The sequence below is a fragment of the Cenococcum geophilum genome (assembly GCF_001692895.1).
Source record: "Cenococcum geophilum 1.58 unplaced genomic scaffold K441scaffold_36, whole genome shotgun sequence".
Taxonomy (NCBI): domain Eukaryota; kingdom Fungi; phylum Ascomycota; class Dothideomycetes; order Gloniales; family Gloniaceae; genus Cenococcum; species Cenococcum geophilum.
In genome coordinates, this window is record NW_027137594.1 from 1,378,146 (window position 1) to 1,396,839 (window position 18,694).

Genomic DNA, 18,694 nt, shown 5'->3' on the forward strand with positions numbered 1-18,694 from the left:
CGGCGCTAATATAGTAGATATTAATTAGTAGAAGGTCCGTAGGTTTCCCTATAGCCGTTTACTAGACCATATTTTATAATTTAGGGTTTATAATCTTTCTTAACTCCTATTCCATCTTCTATAAGTTATCTCTCTAATTTATTAGTTTAGTACAACGTCTAATATCCCTTACTATTTTTTATAGCTATATAGGGCCTAAGCTTTCTATAGGGGGCTTTTTTTAGGTTATTACTAACTTTTTAGGTTTTTAATGCGGGTAGTATAAATATAGGTGGTTTAGGGACGGCATAGTATATAAATCCGTTATAGATTAAGCTATATACCTTCCTTAAAGGTTTAGTTCTTATATATAGTATTAACCTAGTAAATAGTATTAATCTAGGGCCGTATAAGGTTTTCTATTATAATACTAATTTCTTTTATAAAGGAAGAGGTTAGGGGTAAGGTTTTAGGCTAAATAAGCCGTTTACTTTATATATTAAGCCATAAGCCTAAATAGGCTAGCTATTTTCCCTTTAAGATTATATTATAGCTTTCTAGGTCCATAATAAAGAAGGGGATATTATACTACCTTTATCTGTTAATATAAAGGTAAATCTATAAAATAGTTATAATAGGTAGCCCTATCTGTCTATTATACCTATAAATAGAAATTAGTTTAGGCAGTTCTTTAAAGGGTATATTTAAAAAGGTAGCTCGCTTTATAGAGTATTAGGTATCTATTAAAGTAAAGATATTTACTCTAAAGTTAGCTAAGGTAAAGGTTAAAACTTATATTTATTACGGAATAAAGTATAAGTATTAGTAATATAAGGTGATATCACGTATCTACAAGTTGTAGGTAGTATAATAATTGTTATTCTATATTCCTCTTGCTTAAGGAAGGGCAAAAAGCTTAGGGCTCCTCGCCACATTAGTGCCGCGACGACACGTAACGGAAACTTACCTTACGTAACGGCAACTTGCCTCGCGTAATAGCAACTTACCTATATTCCTAATACTAGCAACTCTTTGTTTATAGTTGCTATCTATATATATATACCGCTCGACTAGCGTAATAAATATTAATCCTCCTTACTTACTATTGCTATTATAATATAAGTCTCACTATCCTAAAATTTACCTCTTAGTACGTAGTACTTTCTTACTTAGGAGTTACAGGTAGATATCTTGTTAAAAGGGCCGCTAAGGCGCTAGTAGTAAGTAAGCTAATAGCAATTTTCTATCTTAGGGATAGAAAATCCTAATTAGCTAGTTTAAGTTAGGGCCTATAGAATATTATACTCCTACTCCCTTTTAACTTAACCTTTAACTTATATATATAAAGTATTTGTATTAACAAACGTCTCTAGTACCTTATTTGGGTTTGCCTTTATTATTACATCTACTAGGTTATTTTAGCTATTAATTTATTAAATCTTAAAGAGTTTTTAACGCTTATAGGATTGCTAAAGTGCCATAATATCGATTATAAGCCACCCCTCCTTTATAGTACTAAGCTTAACTAAATACTTATAAAGGGAATATAAGTCGGTGTATATAATTATAGGGATAGTAGGAAATTTAAGTTAATCTATAATTATCTTCAGGGTAGTTCCAATTATAATTGCTATATTAACTCCGCTAACCATTTTATATATCTCTAACGCTAGAGCGCTTTAAGTAACGCGCTTACTTTTAGTTAAGCTCTAGTAAATAAGATTGCTATAAATTATAAAGTTATTCTCTCTAGTAAATTTGTTTGTAATAATAATCTTATATTCTAGTTAAGAGCTAAAATCTTTTGTTCGTACCAATTTAATAGCACAAGTGAGTTAGATCCAGGGGCACGAAATACGTATAGTATTGTATACTCTTTTAGATAATAGTAACTGTTAATTATATAAAGCAGACTACGTAGTCTATATACTAATACGCCTCCCCCCTAATTAGTTAGTGCTTTAGAAGTGCACTAGACGCGTAAGTGGGTAGTTAGTACACCGAACGCGTAAACGCGTACTCGGCGTACCGAACGTATAAGCACGCGGTTGGTATGACAGGTGCTATAATTATATACTAGCGGTAACGTACTTCACAAGCGAGTCGCCCACACAAGCGAGTCGCCTACCACCAAAATCCACGAAATTCGCAACGAGATATCTTAGCAACCACTTAATATTATATGCTGAAAATTTAATATAATATATTTCTAGTCTAATTAAATAGCCTTAATGAATTTTATTAAATAAAAATAAATAGTTATAGAGATATATAAGTTCGGTCTAGATTTAAGTACCAAAACTTAATATCTTTATAATTATCTATTTTTATTTAACGAAATTCTTAAAAGTTATTTAATTAGGCTAGAAATATACCCTATTAAATTTTCAGTATATAATACTAAGTGGTTGCTAAGATATCTCGTTGTGGATTTTGTAGATTTTGGTGAGAAATTAGGTGGGCGACTCGCTTGTGTGGGCGACTCGCTTATGAAGTACGTTACTTAGAAAATGAAACTACTTATATATAGCCTCCGTACTTGTCTTAATAGAACTATAAAACATATAAGAAAATATATAAGAAATCCCTCCTAAGGTGCCTTCTGGGCTGCCTCCCAAACGGTGCTTTAAGCTGGCCGTAAGTCCTGCTTATGGTCCGTAAAATAAACTATACAGCCCTTTAACGGGCTGTAAATGAACCATACGGCCTTCTGGCGGGCCATAACTAAACCATAAATACTCTATTAGTCTCGTTCCACCCATTCTATAACCCTTAGGTTAAGCTTATTTGTATTAATTAGGGTTTTAAGAGCTTGGTACGGCTTCGCCTTAGTTATAGCGTCCGCTAGGTTATCTCCGCTGCTAATCTATTTAACCTTTATAATCTTACGTTGTTTATAGGCCTAACGTAAGCACATTAGGTTGACTATAAGCCTCTTCTCTTATATTGTACCTAGTTTGACTAGGCAGTCGTAGAGGGACTTTAAATCGGTGCATAAAACTAGGGGTAACTGCTCTAATTATAGGATCTTCTAGATTGTTAACTTAATTACGGCTCCTATGTTAAAGCTATAGGCTAGTATATATAGTTTAGAAGCTAGTATACTGCGGGTTACTCATTTATATTTAATTAAAAACTAGTGCAGTATATTTACGTCTTAATTATAGTCCGTAAGTACAATTATAAAGCCAATTTGTAATAATAGGTCTTTATTATTAGTAAAGAAGGCGTCCGTAAATACTAGTATGCTAAGGGAATTTAGGTCTAGTGGTACGAAAGTAAGTCCTCTTATTACATTATTAATTTACTACTAAATACGCTTATTTAGCAGCTTAGTATTTTCCTTTTATAGATCTGTTACTTAGGCCGCAAAGGATAAATTATAGGCAGATTTGGGTTAATAGACTATAGCAATATAGGCGCCTCTTATACGCTGTGCAACGTATTAATCCTTTATATTTACGGTCTTACGGGTCTCTCCGTAGGAACTGGTAAAGTCTGTAGGCTTTGCTATAACAAGCCTTAGGTTTTAAGCTTAGCGTTCCTAAGTTAGCTAGATTAAGTTGCCCTTTTATATAATTAAGCCTCCGTTAAACTTAATTAGGGTCTACTTAGTTAACTACTCTTGCGGCTTTACTAGGAACTTAGCCTTTTATAATTTAGTCTCTTCGGCGTCCGTAAAAGTCTAGTCCGCTAAGAAGAGGATATTATTTGTTTAGAGTCTAATAATACTAAAGCCGTTTAATAGTGTGTATAGAAGGCAGGGGTCGTAGGTTAACTATTCCGTATTGAGGTTACAGACGTAATACTAGTGGTATATCTTAAACCAGTAGTTTCTAGCTTCTAGTACTTCGTAAAGGGGTTTTATAACTTATAAAATTGTTCCTAGTTATAGGTTAAGCTTAAAGGGTAGTCGTATAAAGATGTTCCTACTTAGATAGGTATTAGACTGCACGTAGGCTTATAAGATATTCCGTAAGTAGAGGGCTACGGGTTTAGTTTACTATAGTCCAGGCGTAAGTGTAAGTATAATCCGTTAACTAACTCGTTAAATTATAGGTAATTATATAAGGACTAAACCCTTTCCCTAGTTGTTATAAGCTTATATAATAAGCCTTAATTTCTTAAAGGCTTTATTAGTATTAGGGTGCTTAATTTTATTAATAAAGCGTAAGTTAAATATACGGACGCCTTACGGAACGTCTTTCTCCGTTATAACCGCAAAGACGCCCTTTTTAAGTAGTCTGTTAATCTCTTTACGTTATAAGTCCGTAAAAGGGGTTTCCTGTACTAGAACTAATATATCTATAGGCAGAGGTTGCCTTACGGATGTGCTTGCGGAGGTTAGGTAATTCTCCATTATAGGGTTCTTTTAGGGGCGTCCTCAACCACGCTTTACGGTAGGTTTAGTAGGTTTAGTGGGTTTTTAAGGAACTTCTATAGTAGGCAGAGGTGCTTCTAGTTTATTTGGTTTAGCGAGTGCTTCTAATTTATCTAGTTCAACGGTATAGGTATTTTTGGATTAAAATTAGGGTTTTACGGACGTGCTTCTAAAGTTAGTTAGTCCACTAGGGAGTTATATATAGTACGTTTTGTCTTTTACAGCTAGTAAATAATAAGGTCCGGTCTAATTGCCGCTCTTACGCTATATAAGGACTTTAGAATTAAGCGGGAGGTTATATACTAAGGTTGTATTAGGTCCGTTACGGTAGTATAGAGCATTATTAATAGTTTATTTAGCCCGTAATTTAACTATTTCGGTTATTGCCTTCCGTATTATAGCTGCTCGATCTATAACGGACGGGGTAGAAGGGTTTAGTTTACTTATCCTTAGGTAGGCTTTATAAACTAAAAGGGTAGGTACTAGTCCGTTAGGGCTAGTGGTGTTATTAACGGCTTTTACGGCCATCTGTAAAGCCAGTTCTTTTTAAATATTCTTATACTCGTTTATAATAATCTAGTAAGCTCTCCGTAGAGCTAGGTAAGCTCGCTTAATAAGCCTAACAGACTAGTGCACCTTAACTAGAACGGCTTTTGTTAAATAGCTATAGCCATGGCATACTATTAGAATTCCTTACTAATAAAGTTCTTACTAGCGTTATAGGTAATATACTTAGGAGGTCTAAGGTATATATTAATCTAGTAGGTCCGTAAAATATCCTAAGTATATTTTATAGATATATTTTATAACTAACGGGCGGCTTAATAGTGGGTTGCCTCGTTAATTATATATAATACTAGACTACTGTTAATGTATATAATGTCCACGTATACTAAGTGGTTAAAGTTAAGGTCCTTATAAAGGGTAAACTTAAATCGGCCTAGGGAATGTCCGTATTTCTAGCAAAAGGAGTAGTATTTAGTTAGGTGGTCGATTGCCTTTTTATTAACGTTGTTATATCTAGAGTGTTTAAGGACTCTATATAGCTTTTTGGCTAATAGGTAGCCAAAGCAGCGGTATAGGCGGTGGATCTTAGTACTGGTAAGGTAGCACGGGTTATAGTTAAAAGATTCCTAAATGTAGGTCCGTAAAGTCTCTCCCTATATAAAAAACGGGTGTCCGAATCGTTGTATAATTAGTAGGGTAATATACTTGCTTTTTAGGGTAGTTGCGGGGCTAATTACAGTATCTGTAATATTGTTATAGTAGACCTATAGCCTATCTATATCCGCAAGACAGAGTAGAAAAGGGGTGTCCGCTTTTACTACGTGGAAATTAACTAGGCTAATTAGGGTCTTAACTGCAACTAATCTAATTAATATGGTTAAGCCGATGCCGAATTAGACGTTTACGGCCCTAGTTTACATAGTATTAATATCCGTATTATTATTTACGGTAGTCTTATATATAAGGTATTATCCATAACCTATAGTAGACTTCTTAGAGGTACCTATATTAATTATAACGCCGTAGAATTCTTTGGGGGTATAGCGTTCCGTAGTAACGTATGCAAATAGGTCCTATTCGCGGTCCGTAACGTCCGTAATGGGTCTAATAAGTATACTTATAGGCTAGTTTTCGGGTGTAATTAAGTGTATAAAGGAGCGGTTGGCTAATACGGTTATAGTATTAAAGGCTTAGCTGTCTGTAAAAGGTCTAAAAGTAGTTAGAAATATCTCTAAGGTCTTCTATTCCTAAATATTTAAGTTAAAGTTAATTATAAGGGCTTCTATTAACTCGTTAAGAGACTCCTCTACTTTTTCTCTTTTATACTCTAAAATGAACTAGTTAATATGGCTATTAAGTCTCTTTCTAGACTTGTTATATTCTTTCTAGGTATATTTTATAGACTAATATCCTTCCTTACCGCACACGAAGCACTTCTAGCTAATTCGTCTGTGGGGGTATATTTTTATATAGGAGTTATTATAGGGGTTATGGGTAGGACCTGGTGGATGCGGGTACTACTAGCGGTAGTGGCGGTCCGTAAAGTAGGCATCTAAATTAGTTTACGGATTTTATAGGTCCGTAATAAAGGCTTAAGTACTACCTAGTGGGTTTAAGGCTTTATACGTTGTAATAGAGGACCATAAATTGTTAATAAGGCCAGCTATAGTGTCTGCGGGCTTATAATAGGCGTATTTATAGGGTTCCATTTCCTAATAGGCCGTAATAAGTTTATTATATAGGAAGTCGTCCGTTTAAAGCCTAATATTAAGACCGTACTATAGGTGGCGGAGGTCTTTAATAAGGATTTGCAGGCACTCTATAGTCGATTTTTTAGTGTTTTTGTCTATTACGGTCCGTAACTTAGTCGTATTTTATTAGGTAAGGATATTACGCTTATATTATAGTCCTTTAAAGTAGTTATATATGGCTTTATATAGCTTATTAAAGGGAACACTAAGGGGGTTACTCTTAAGGTTAGTGTAGTGGTGGTTAAGTACTAGGCCGCACAGTATAGTAGAGTAGGCTTAGCTAAACTCCTATTTAGGAATATTAGCCTTCTAACAGAGGTCTGTAAAGATAGTTAGTTTAAAGTTAAAGTTGTTATTTTCACCGCTATACTTAGATTCGTTAGTATAGAGCTTAGCTAGGTTAGCTAGTTCCTTACTATAGGTCTTTACTTAGGTGGTTTACGGATCTATAACTTAAATAATAAAAGGGTTTTAGTCCGTATTTTAGTTTACGGGGGTATTATAGTCCGTAGTTTGGGTTACAGGGGTATTACGGTCCGTAACTTAAGTACTAGGTATACTTTAGCCCGTAAGATTAATTCTAAAATTGCTTAGGTTTATAGGACGAATTTAGTTAAGTAGGTTAGGTATAAGGCTAGTAATGCCGTTAAGTTTAGGAGAAGTAAAGAGTTTATTAGTGGCTTTAACCTAGTCTAGGATTTCCTCTTTAGTCTATTCCGTTTAGTCCTCCTCCTATATTATATTGTATAAGGACCATACAATAATAACTTATTTATCCTTTTTAACCTATATACCTTAGTAACGTAAAAGGGTTTATAGGTTACGGATAGTAATAGGGTTATAAGCCTTAAGAATAGCTTCCGTAAAGTCCGTAAAGTCTTCCTTATATTACTTTTATAGGTCGTCGTTTAGAAGCTTATAGTATCCATATTTAAGGATTTTGAAATTAATATAGTTATTAACGCCGTCTGTAGACGTAAGGTCGACTCCCTAACTCTACTTCTTTTAACCTTTACTAATTTGCTTAGTTATATCTGCCATATTATATAGCGTAGTATATCTGTATAAGCTATAGTGGGTAGTAGTAGCTTGTAGCAGGTGGAGGAGGTCTTATAACGGTCCGTAAAATCAATTAGCGGGTCCGTAATAGTTTAAGAGGTCTTATAGTAGTCCGTAAAGGCGATTAACGGGTCTATAACGGTTTATAGAAGGGTAGGGGGTTTCTATAAGGTCCGAAGAGGTTTAAGGTTCGAGGGGGTTAAGGATAAGGGGTTCTATAAAGGTCTGTATTCGCGTTTATAAACTTCCGGTAAACTATACTAAGACTTAAATAAGTATACAGAATTAGAGATAAGTCCGTAATCCCTAACTTCCGACCTTCTAGCAGGTCGTACTAGGAGTCTAAACGGGTGGTCGCTGTTGTATATCGCTCGGTAGGAGGTATTAAGTAATTGCTAATCTGTGCGCGCTTATTGATTAGTGTTTGTACTAATTTAATAGCACGAGTAAGTTAGATCTAGGGGCACGAAATACGTATAATATTGTATACTCTTTTGGATAATAGTAACTGTCGATTGTATAAAGCAGACTACGTAGTCTATATACTAATGCGCCTCCCCCCTAATTAGTTAGTGCTTTAGAAGTGCACTAGACGCGTAAGCGGGTGGTTAGTACACCAAACGCGTAAACGCGTACTCGGCGTACCGAACGCGTAAGCACGCGGTTAGTACGACAGGTGCTATAATTATACATCTTTATTATTTATAAATAATCTATTAATAAATACGAAGAGCTTAGCAGTGGGAAGATTAATAAATATATAGAGTAGTCCCTAATTAAGATGGTTTATTTGCTAGAAAAGATATTTATTTAGGGCAAAAACGTCGTCCTTAGTTAGTTCCTAGTATTAGGCGGTAATAAAGAGATTAAATAAAGCCTTAGGTTAATAGATAGAAGTAATATATACTTCGTAAGCGCATTACTCTATATATCTTTACTTTAAAGAATTAACGTTAATAACGTTAATCTTCTTGCCTTAACCCTTCTGGCGTAAAGTAATNNAATNCTTATTTANGGNAAGNATANATNTATTAAAGAGTAATNGTGTTATTAAATTAAGNNTTTNCTTTAGCTTTGCTATAAGATTTGCCTTTACTAGCTTATCTTCTTTAATAGCTAAAAATTAGTTATCTCCTAAGATAATTATATTATTAGTTTATATACTAATAATTCTAAATAGAGTTCCTGTAGTTATAATAAGAAAGCAAGGATTAAATATAGAAGTAGTTATTAAAAGCTTCTCTTTATAGTGCTTGCTATAGGTAGTCTACTAATAAGTTCCTACGTTTATAATTCTATATAATAGCTTAAGCACAATTATAATTATATCTTTAGGATATTAGTGGTAAATTTACTCTAAAAGGTCTGCTAATATTAAGCGCTAAAGGTTTGTCTCTAATTGGATATAGGCTTAAGTAATATCTTATAAATAAATCGCTATTTTATTCTTTATTAAGGAGGGAGCTAGTATAATAATAACTTGCTAACTAGCTTGTTAAATTATAAAAGATTATATAAAAATTACCTCCTTACTATTATTGTTATAACCTTAAATAATAAGCCTTAATTTTTTAAATAGGGCGTTAATAGCTTTACCTTTAATCTCGTTAACCATTCTTAACTTAAAGATGCAAACTTTATTAAACTTAGTAGGGTCATACTTCTTAAATTTAAAGACTCCTCTTATAATAAGACTATTAATCTTCTACTTATCGGATGCGTAAATAGGAGCTTTAGGAGTTATAATATAACCTTCCTTTTAAAGCTATTTTGCGAGCTTAAAGTTAGCCTTCTCCTTAGCTATTATAAAGGCTATTAATAACTTAACTTTATTCTTAATGGCGGCAATAAATTGCTCTTTAAAATTAATAAGATATTAGTAATTTCGTAATCCCTTTAGGCAACCTTTGCCGCGTTATAATTACGGAACCTCTATTACAATTATATTAGAATTATAGTCGCTTTCTAAAGTATATTAATTATAGTTCTCCTCTAGGGTATCCTGCAAAGGCTTGGACCTATTATCTTTATAGTAAGGCTTAATAACAGTTAAATGGAATTAAGTAGGTCTGTAAGGCATCTAAATAATATAAGTTTAACTATTAATTATAATAAGTTAATATAGGCCTAACTACCCTCCCTTTTTACGCTATACGGTACTTTAGACTAGAGTAGTAGATTAAGCATAGTTAAGGTATTTAGGCTATTTCTTATTCCTAATACGTTATTAACCTAGCATATAGCGTAAAGACGTTATACCTCCTTTATTGCCTTATAGATAGCCTTAGCTTATTATATAATAGAGGGAGATAGTAGAGAATTATTAGTTATTTAAGGGTAGGCGCTAATAACTAGTAATATAGGTATAAGTCTATCTAGGCTAGCGGAATCGTTAATAGCTTTAACAGCTATTTATAAGGTAAGTTCTTCGCTAGCGTCCTCTAGTTCTAAAGAGATAATCTTATATACGCGGCGTAATAGCGTATAATATTACTCTACTTTTCTAATACTATTATATGCCTTAATAGGGACTTCCTTAACCTTAATTACCATTACCTTTATCTATTATTAAAACTCTATAAATAAGAAGTTCTTTTTTACGTTATAGACGATTTAATTAGGGGGTCCTAGGTAGATATTAATCTAGCCTAATTAAAGGGTATCCTATATATTCCTAGCTAATATATCCTTTAAGAAACGTGCGGCTTAGAAAGAGGTTAAGAAGTTAATAACTTAGAGTACTAGCTTNCNGCTAAGATATATAACNTTAACAATAATACAGAAGTTAAAGTTATAGTTATTTTTAAGAGTAAACTTAAATCGGCTAGGGGACTTCTAGTTTATTTAGTAGTAATAGTAGTACTTTATAAAATGCTTAATCGCCTTAATCTTAACTTTATAACCTACTTATTAAAGAACCCTAAGCAATTAATAAACTAATAGGTAACTAAAACGGCGGTATAGTTGGCGTAACTCTAACTCGGTTAAATAGCTTTAAGCAACGCTCTTTTTTAGTTATTAAAGAAGCAACTAAGGGTAACCCTACTTGCGTATAATAGGTACCTAATTATCTCCCTATATAAGCATATTCTTAAGGTTATTAAGCTTAACGCCTAATTTATCTATATCCCTAGTATAAAATAGAAATAAAGTATTTTTAGGAATAATGTGGAAAGTAATATATCCTAAGAGGGTTTAGACCCTAATTATGCTAAAAGAAATTATAGTACCTTTACTAAAACAAATTGTATATTAGCCTGCTATTAATTAGTTAATCTAAATAGAGCTATTAAGCTACTAAAGAGCTTAAACTTAAGGTTCTCCTACTATAGATACTCCTATGGCTCTAATATCTAGTATAATACTATAGAAGACATTCGCTAAGTATTTATCGTTAAAGGAGAACTCGGAGCTCTTCTTTAGCTTATTAAAGATATTTGACTTTATGGTAGAATGGAGCGTAGATTAGTTATTAAGAATAGCGATAGTTTATATACTATCTACCTTACTATACTTAGTAAAGTATTAGTTAGGTAAGTAGTCCTTAATTTTTATATCTATAAGGAGCTGTTTAGCCTTATTAACCTTACCCTTAAGATTTTCTACGCCTTTATATTAAACTAGGAAGCTTTAAAAGTAGGCTATAATAACCTTATAATTTCTAACGTTTCTTATACTGTAGCGAAACTTATTATATACCTCCTTTTATTTATTAAAAGAATGCTTAGTTAACTAGCAATTCGGTTTCTTATAAACGTAACACTTCTTTTAGTAATTACTTTAAAATAAACCTCCATAAGGACCTCCATAATTGCCTTATAGTCAACATTAATTATACCCTTTACTATATTCCCTACTACGGCCACTATATATTTAGTTAGTCTAGTTATAATTATATTAATTAGGAATATTTAGTTAGGTAGGGTTTTTAGTATAGAACTGTTAAGATTCTTATATTTATATCGCAGTACCTATAGCGGAGCGTAGCTTGGTATATACTTCTTTAGATATTTTTATAGGTTTATATAGCGCTAAATTACACTTAGAAATGCTATAGCAGGCTAAGATAACCTAGTCCCTTAGACTATTCTTATTTTAGTAAGTTTTAATAAGGCCACATTAAATTTTCTAGAGTTTATTAAGGAGTAGTTAAAGGCACTCTAAATAAGTCTTTATTAAGTTAGAAGTAATAACTCTTTAAAACGTAGTCTCCCGCTATTTAGATATATAAAGTTAGCAATTCTTATTAGTCTTAAAGTGGGCTCTAGTAAGCTAAAGTATTACATTAAAGCTATAGTTTCTACCTATAATATAGTTATAATAAAATATCACCATCTATCCCTTTAATATAACCAAGAAAGTATAATAAAACTAGTAGCGTTAGATTTTAACCTTACTATAGCAGTTATAAAAGACCTATAGTTTTATTCCGAGTATATTATATAATTCTCCTTTAAACTTCTTCTCTTCGTCTAAATATAACTTTATTAGATTTATAACTTCTTATAGTAAAGGCTTACCGGTTAGCTAGAGTAAAGGAGTTAAAGGCAGCAAAGGTAGAGGAAGAGTACTACTAGGTAGGAGAGCACCTTTAGGTAAGAGATTAGCGTTTTAGGGGTTTTATTTTAAGTTTAAGTTGCCTTTTAAAGAATATGGGTTAGTTTTAAGTTTCCGTAGTTAACGTATAATATTAGCTTCCGTCTATGCTAGTTCTTCTATACTAATAATAACGGCCTAAATATTACTAGTAATTAGGTTACCGTTTTTAGTAATATATACCCCATTCCTATAGAGAAAGTCTTAAAAATCCTAAACAATATTAATATTACCAAGTGCCTAGGTATCGGCAGTCTATCCTATAAAATCCTCCCTAAAATATTCCCATAGCTATAAATTGGCATAATATCTACTTAGTAGAATAGAATATGGTATAGGAGAAAGCTATTAACTTGTTTTATAGTACAAGTTGTTATATTAAAGGTAAATTTGTCCCAATCTTTATTAATAAGTTTTGTATACTTAGCTACCCCTAGTAGTGAGGAGTCTTTCCAGTTATTTAGAGTAGCTATATTTTTGAAGGAAGGGAAGTATTATTAGTATAGGGATTATTGTTTAGTACGTATTTGTGACAAGAATCTATAATTATAGGGCTTAGGACTAGTTCTAGCCTTAAATCACAAAGACTTATAAAGCGTGTTATTCTGCGTAATAAACGCAAAAATCTATAATCTAAAAAAGGCTCAGGACCAGTTCTAGCCTTTTAGATCCTTAAATTTGTAGAAGAGTTTTATTTAAAGTTTAGAACTAGTTTTAACCTTAAAAAACAGCTTCTTCTAGCACGAGTAGCACAAGTATAGTAGCTCGTCTCTTCTTAGTGGAATACCTAGCTATTTTATAGTATAACTATAAAGTTAACTACTAATTAGTGTTAGTAATATAAGGTAATATTACATATCTACAAGTTGTAGGTAGTATAATAATTATTGTTCTATATTCCTCTTGCTTAAAAAAGGGCAAGGAGCTTAGGGCTCCTCGCCACGCTAGTGCCGCTGCGACACGTGACGGCAACTTACCTGTATTCCTAACAATAAGAGATAGTATAGCTTTTTCCGCTAATTAGCTAACCTAGACTAATATAGAATATATTAATCCCTTTTAACCCTAGAAAGAAGTCTACTCTAAAGTTTCTCTTTTTTTAACTCCGCGCTATTCTCTTAGATTAATAAAACTTTATCCCTTTTAGTATTTATTAAGTAGTCTTTTATAATATAGCCCTTTTAGCTATAAAAGAAATAGGCGCCTTAATTACTAACGGCCTATATATAAGGGCTACTATATATAGGCCAAGCATTTACTAGATCTATAGTAGGACTAGCTATATAGCTAGCTACTAAATTAGTAATAGGCTATATAACTAGTGCTATAGAAGTTACTAATTATGCTAGGGTACTACGGGCCGTTCTTATATTACTTATAGTTTAATTTAGAGGGTTTTTAGCTTTATACTATTTAGCGTATACCTTAATTTAATAAAGGCCTTAGCTAATAGCTAAGCACTAATCTAAAAGTTCCTTTAGCGTCTATATAGTAGTAAAAACTAGTAGTATAGCCTACTATAGGTCTAGGGTAAGCTTATTAAATAAGTTTAGTATTAAATCTTTTTAGGGAATTTAGGCTTAGCCTACTAAGTATAAAAAGCGAGTCTAAAAGGCTAAAAAGGTCTCCGTTGTTTTTATATTTAGGCCTTTATAATTAAGGTAGATATTCTATACCTTAAAGGGGTCCTTATAAATAAAAGATAAGTAGTTAATTATTTCTTCTTTAGAGGTAAAAGGGTTTACTAAGTCCTTAGCATATTAAGGGTATAGTTATATCTAAGCGTCCTTGCTAGTACGGCTAAAGATATAGGCTATTTAGGCCTAAGGGGTAGGAAAATAGTTAGTATTAACTTTAAGCTTATTTTATAGTTAGAGCTTTTAGTTATTAAATATAGGGTTTATTCTTATATAATTATAGCACCTGTCGTACTAACCGCGTGCTTACGCGTTCGGTACGCTAAGTACGCGTTTACGCGTTTGGTGTACTAACCACCCGCTTATATATCTGGTGCACTTCTAAAGCACTAACTAATTAGGGGGGGGGCGCATTAGTATATAGACTACGTAGTCTGCTTTATATAATTGACAGTTACTATTATCTAAACGAGTATACAATACTATATGTATTTCGTGCCCCTGGATCTAACTTACTCGTGCTATTAAATTAGTATAAATACTGATTAGTGAGCGCGCATAGATTAGTAATTACTTGATACCTCCCCCTGAGCGATATATATAATAGCGACTACCCGTTCAATCCTAGTACGACCTGCTAGAAGGTTGGAAGTTAGGGATTACGGACCTATTACTAACTCTGTATACTTATTTAAGTCTTAATATAGTTTACCAGAAGTATAATAGACGCGAATACAGACCTATACAGAACCCCCCTACCCTTAAACCTCAAACTTCTTACCCTTCTACGAACTACTACGGACCTATTAATTACCTTTATGGACCGTTACGGAGACCTCCTACCCCTCTACGAACTACTACGGACCTATTAAGACCCCTTACGGACACCCTTACCCTTCTATAAACTACCACGGACCCGCTAACCGCCTTTATAGACCCTATAAGACCCCTACCCACTATAAGCTGCTATTACCCGCTACGCACTATACTATACTATATAGTATGGCAGATATTAGCAAGCAAATCAGCGAAGGTTAAAAGAAGTAGAGTTAAGGAGTTGACCTTATGTCTGCGGACGGTGTTAATAACTATATCTAATTTAAAATCCTTAAATACGGATACTTTAAACTCCTAAATAACGATCTATAGGAATAATATAAGGAAGACTTCGCGGACTTTACGGAAGTTATCTTTAAGGCTTGCAACCTTATAGCTATCCGCAACCTACGGACCCTCTTACGTCACTAAGGTGTATAGGTTAAGAAGGATAAATAAGTTACTATTGTACAGTCTTTGTATAATATATTATGCGAAGAGAACTAAACGGAATAGACTAAAGAGGAAATTCTAGACTAAGTTAAAGCTACTAAAGAACTCTTTGCTTCTTCTAAACTTAACGGGATTGCTAACCTTATACCTAACCCACTTAACTAAATTCGTTCTATAAACCTAAGCAGTTTCGGAATTAATTTTACGGGCTAAAGTATACCTAGTACTTAAGTTATGGACCACAATACCCCCGTAACCTAAATTACGGACTATAATACCCCCGCAAACCAAAATACGGACTAAATTACCCCTATTGTTTAAGTTATAGACCTATAAGCTATATATCTGCAAGCTATATATCCGCAAGCCACAGATCTACAATCTACCTAAGTAAAGACCTACGGTAAGAAGCTAGCCAACCTAGCTAAGCTTTACACTGACGAATCTAAGTACAGCGGTGAAAATGATAATTTTAATTTTAAACTGACTATCTTTACGGACCTTTATTAGAAGGCCGATATTCCTAAATAGGAGTTTAGCTAAGCCTACTCTACTATGCTGCGCGGCCTAGTACTTAACTACTACTATACTAACCTTAAGAGTAACCCCCTTGGTGTTCCCTTTAATAAGCTATACAAAGCCATACGTAACTACTTTGAAGGACCGGAATATAAGCGTGATATCCTTACCTAATGGAATGCGACCAAGTTATGGACCGTAATAGACAAGAATACTAAAAAATTGACTATAGAGTGCCTGCAAATCCTTATTAAAGACCTCCGCCACCTATAGTACGGTCTTAATATTAAGCTTTAAATAGATAACTTCCTGCATAATAAACTTATTACGGCTTGCTAGGAAATGAAACCTTATAAATACGCCTATTATAAGCCCGCAGACACCGTAGCTAGCCTTATTAACGATTTACGGTCCTCTATTATAATGTACAAAGCCTTAAACCCGCTAGGTAGTACTTAAGCCTTTATTACAGACCTATAAAATCCGTAAACTAACTTAGATGCCTACTTTACGGACCGCCGCTACCGCTAGCAGCACCCGTATCGACCAGGTCCTACCTATAACCCCTACAGCAACCCCTATATAAAAGTATACCCCCGTAGACAAACTAATTAGAGGTGCTTTATATGTGGTAAGGAAGGATGTTAGTCTATAAGGTATACCTAGGAAGAACGCAATAAGTCTAAGAAGAGATTTAATAGACGGATTAACTAGTTTATCTTAGACTACAAAGGAAAGGAAGTAGAAGAGTCTCTTAACGAGTTAATGGAAGCCCTTATAATTAATTTTAACTCAAATACTTAGGAATAGGAGACCTTAGAGATGTTCTTAACTACTTTTGGACCTTTTACGGACAGTTAAGCCTTTAATATTACAACCGTATTAGCTGACCGTTCCTTTATACACTTAGTTACGCCTAAAAACTATTCTACAAGCACCCCCGTTACAGACGTTATAGATTATAAGTAGGACCTATTTGTATATATTACTACAAAAAGCTATACCCCTAAGGAATTTTACGGTGTTATAATCGACATAGGTGTATTTAAGAAGTCTACTATAGGTTACGGACAATACCTTATATATAGGACTACCGCAAATAATAATACGGATATTAATACTATGTAAACTAGGGCCGTAAACGTCTAATTCAGCATTAGCTTAACTGTATTAATTGGATTAGTTACAGTTAAGACCCTAATTGGCTTAGTTAACTTCTATATAGTAAAAGTAGACACCCCTTTTTTACTTTACCTTATGGATATAGATAGGTTATAGGTTTACTATAATAATGTTACGGACACCTTAATCGGCCCTATAACTGCCCTAGGAAGTAAGCATATTACCCTACCAATTACACGACGATTTGGACACCCGTTCCTTATATAGGGAGAGACTTTACGGACCTATATTTAGGAATCTTTCGACTATAACCCGTGCTACCTTACTAGTACGGAAATCTACCGCCTATACCGCCGTTTCGGCCACTTGTTAGCCGAAAAGCTATATAGAGTCCTTAAACGCTTTAGACATAACGACGTTAATAGGAAGGTAATCGACCACCTAACTAAATACTGCTCCTTTTACTAGAAATACGGACGTTCCCTAGGCCGATTTAAGTTCACCCTTTATAAGGACCTTAACTTCAACCACTTAGTGTACGTGGATATTATATATATTAACGGCAGTCTAGTATTATATATAATTAATAAGGCAACCCGCTATTAAGCTGCCCGTTAGTTACAAAATATATCTATAAAATATACTTGGGATATCTATAAAATATACTTGGGATATTTTATAGACTTACTGGATTAATATATACCTTAGACCTCCTGAGTATATTACCTATAACGCTAGTAGGAACTTTATTAGTAAGGAATTCCAATAGTATACTACGGCCATAGCTATCTCTATAAAAGCCGTTTTAGTTAAGGCGTATTAGTCCGTTAGGCTTATTAAGCGAGCTTACCTAGCTTTACGGAGAGCTTACTAGATTATTATGGACGAGTGTAAGGATATTTAAAAGGAACTGGCTTTATAGATAGCCGTAAAAGCCATTAACGACACCGCCGGCCCTAACGGACTAGTACCTACCCTTTTAGTTTACGGAGTTTACCTAAGGATAAGCAACCTAGGCCCTTCTGCCCCGTCTATTACGGAACGAGCAGCTGTAATACGGAAGGTAATAGCCGAAATAGTTAAATTACGGGCTAAATAAGCTGTTAATAGCGCCCTATATTACCGTAACGGACCTAACACAACCTTAGTATATAACCTCCCGCTTAATTCTAAAGTCCTTATATAGCGTAAGAGCGGTAATTAAACAGGACCTTATTATTTACTAGCTGTAGAAGACGAAACGTGCTGTATATAACTCTCTAGCGGACTAACTAGGTTTAGAAGCACGTCTGTAAAACCCTATTTTTGGTCTAAAAACACCTATAACGTTAAGCTAGACGAACTAGAAGCACCTGCCGAATTAGGTAAACTAGAAATACCCGCTGAATTAAATAAACTGGAAGCACCCTTGCCTACCCTAGAGGTTCCCTAGAAACCTACTAAACCTACTAAACCTGTTGTAAAGCGTGGCCGAGGACGCCCCCATAAGAACCCCGTAATAGAGAATTATTTAACCTTCGTAGGTATATCCGTAAGGCAATCTCCACCTACAGATATATTAGTTCTAGTATAGGAAACTCCTTTTACGGACTTATAACGCAAAGAAATCAACGGACTACTTAAAAAGGGCGTCTTTACAATTATAACGGAGAGAGACGTTCCGCAAGGCGTCCGTATATTTAACTTACGCTTTATTAACAAAATTAAGCACCCTAGTACTAATAAAGCCTTTAAAAAGTTAAGGCTTATTATATAAGCTTATAACGACTAGGGAAAGGACTTAGTCCTTATATAATTACCTACAATTTAACGGGTTAGTTAATAGATTATACTTACACTTATGCCTAGATTACAGCAAATTAAACCTATAGCCC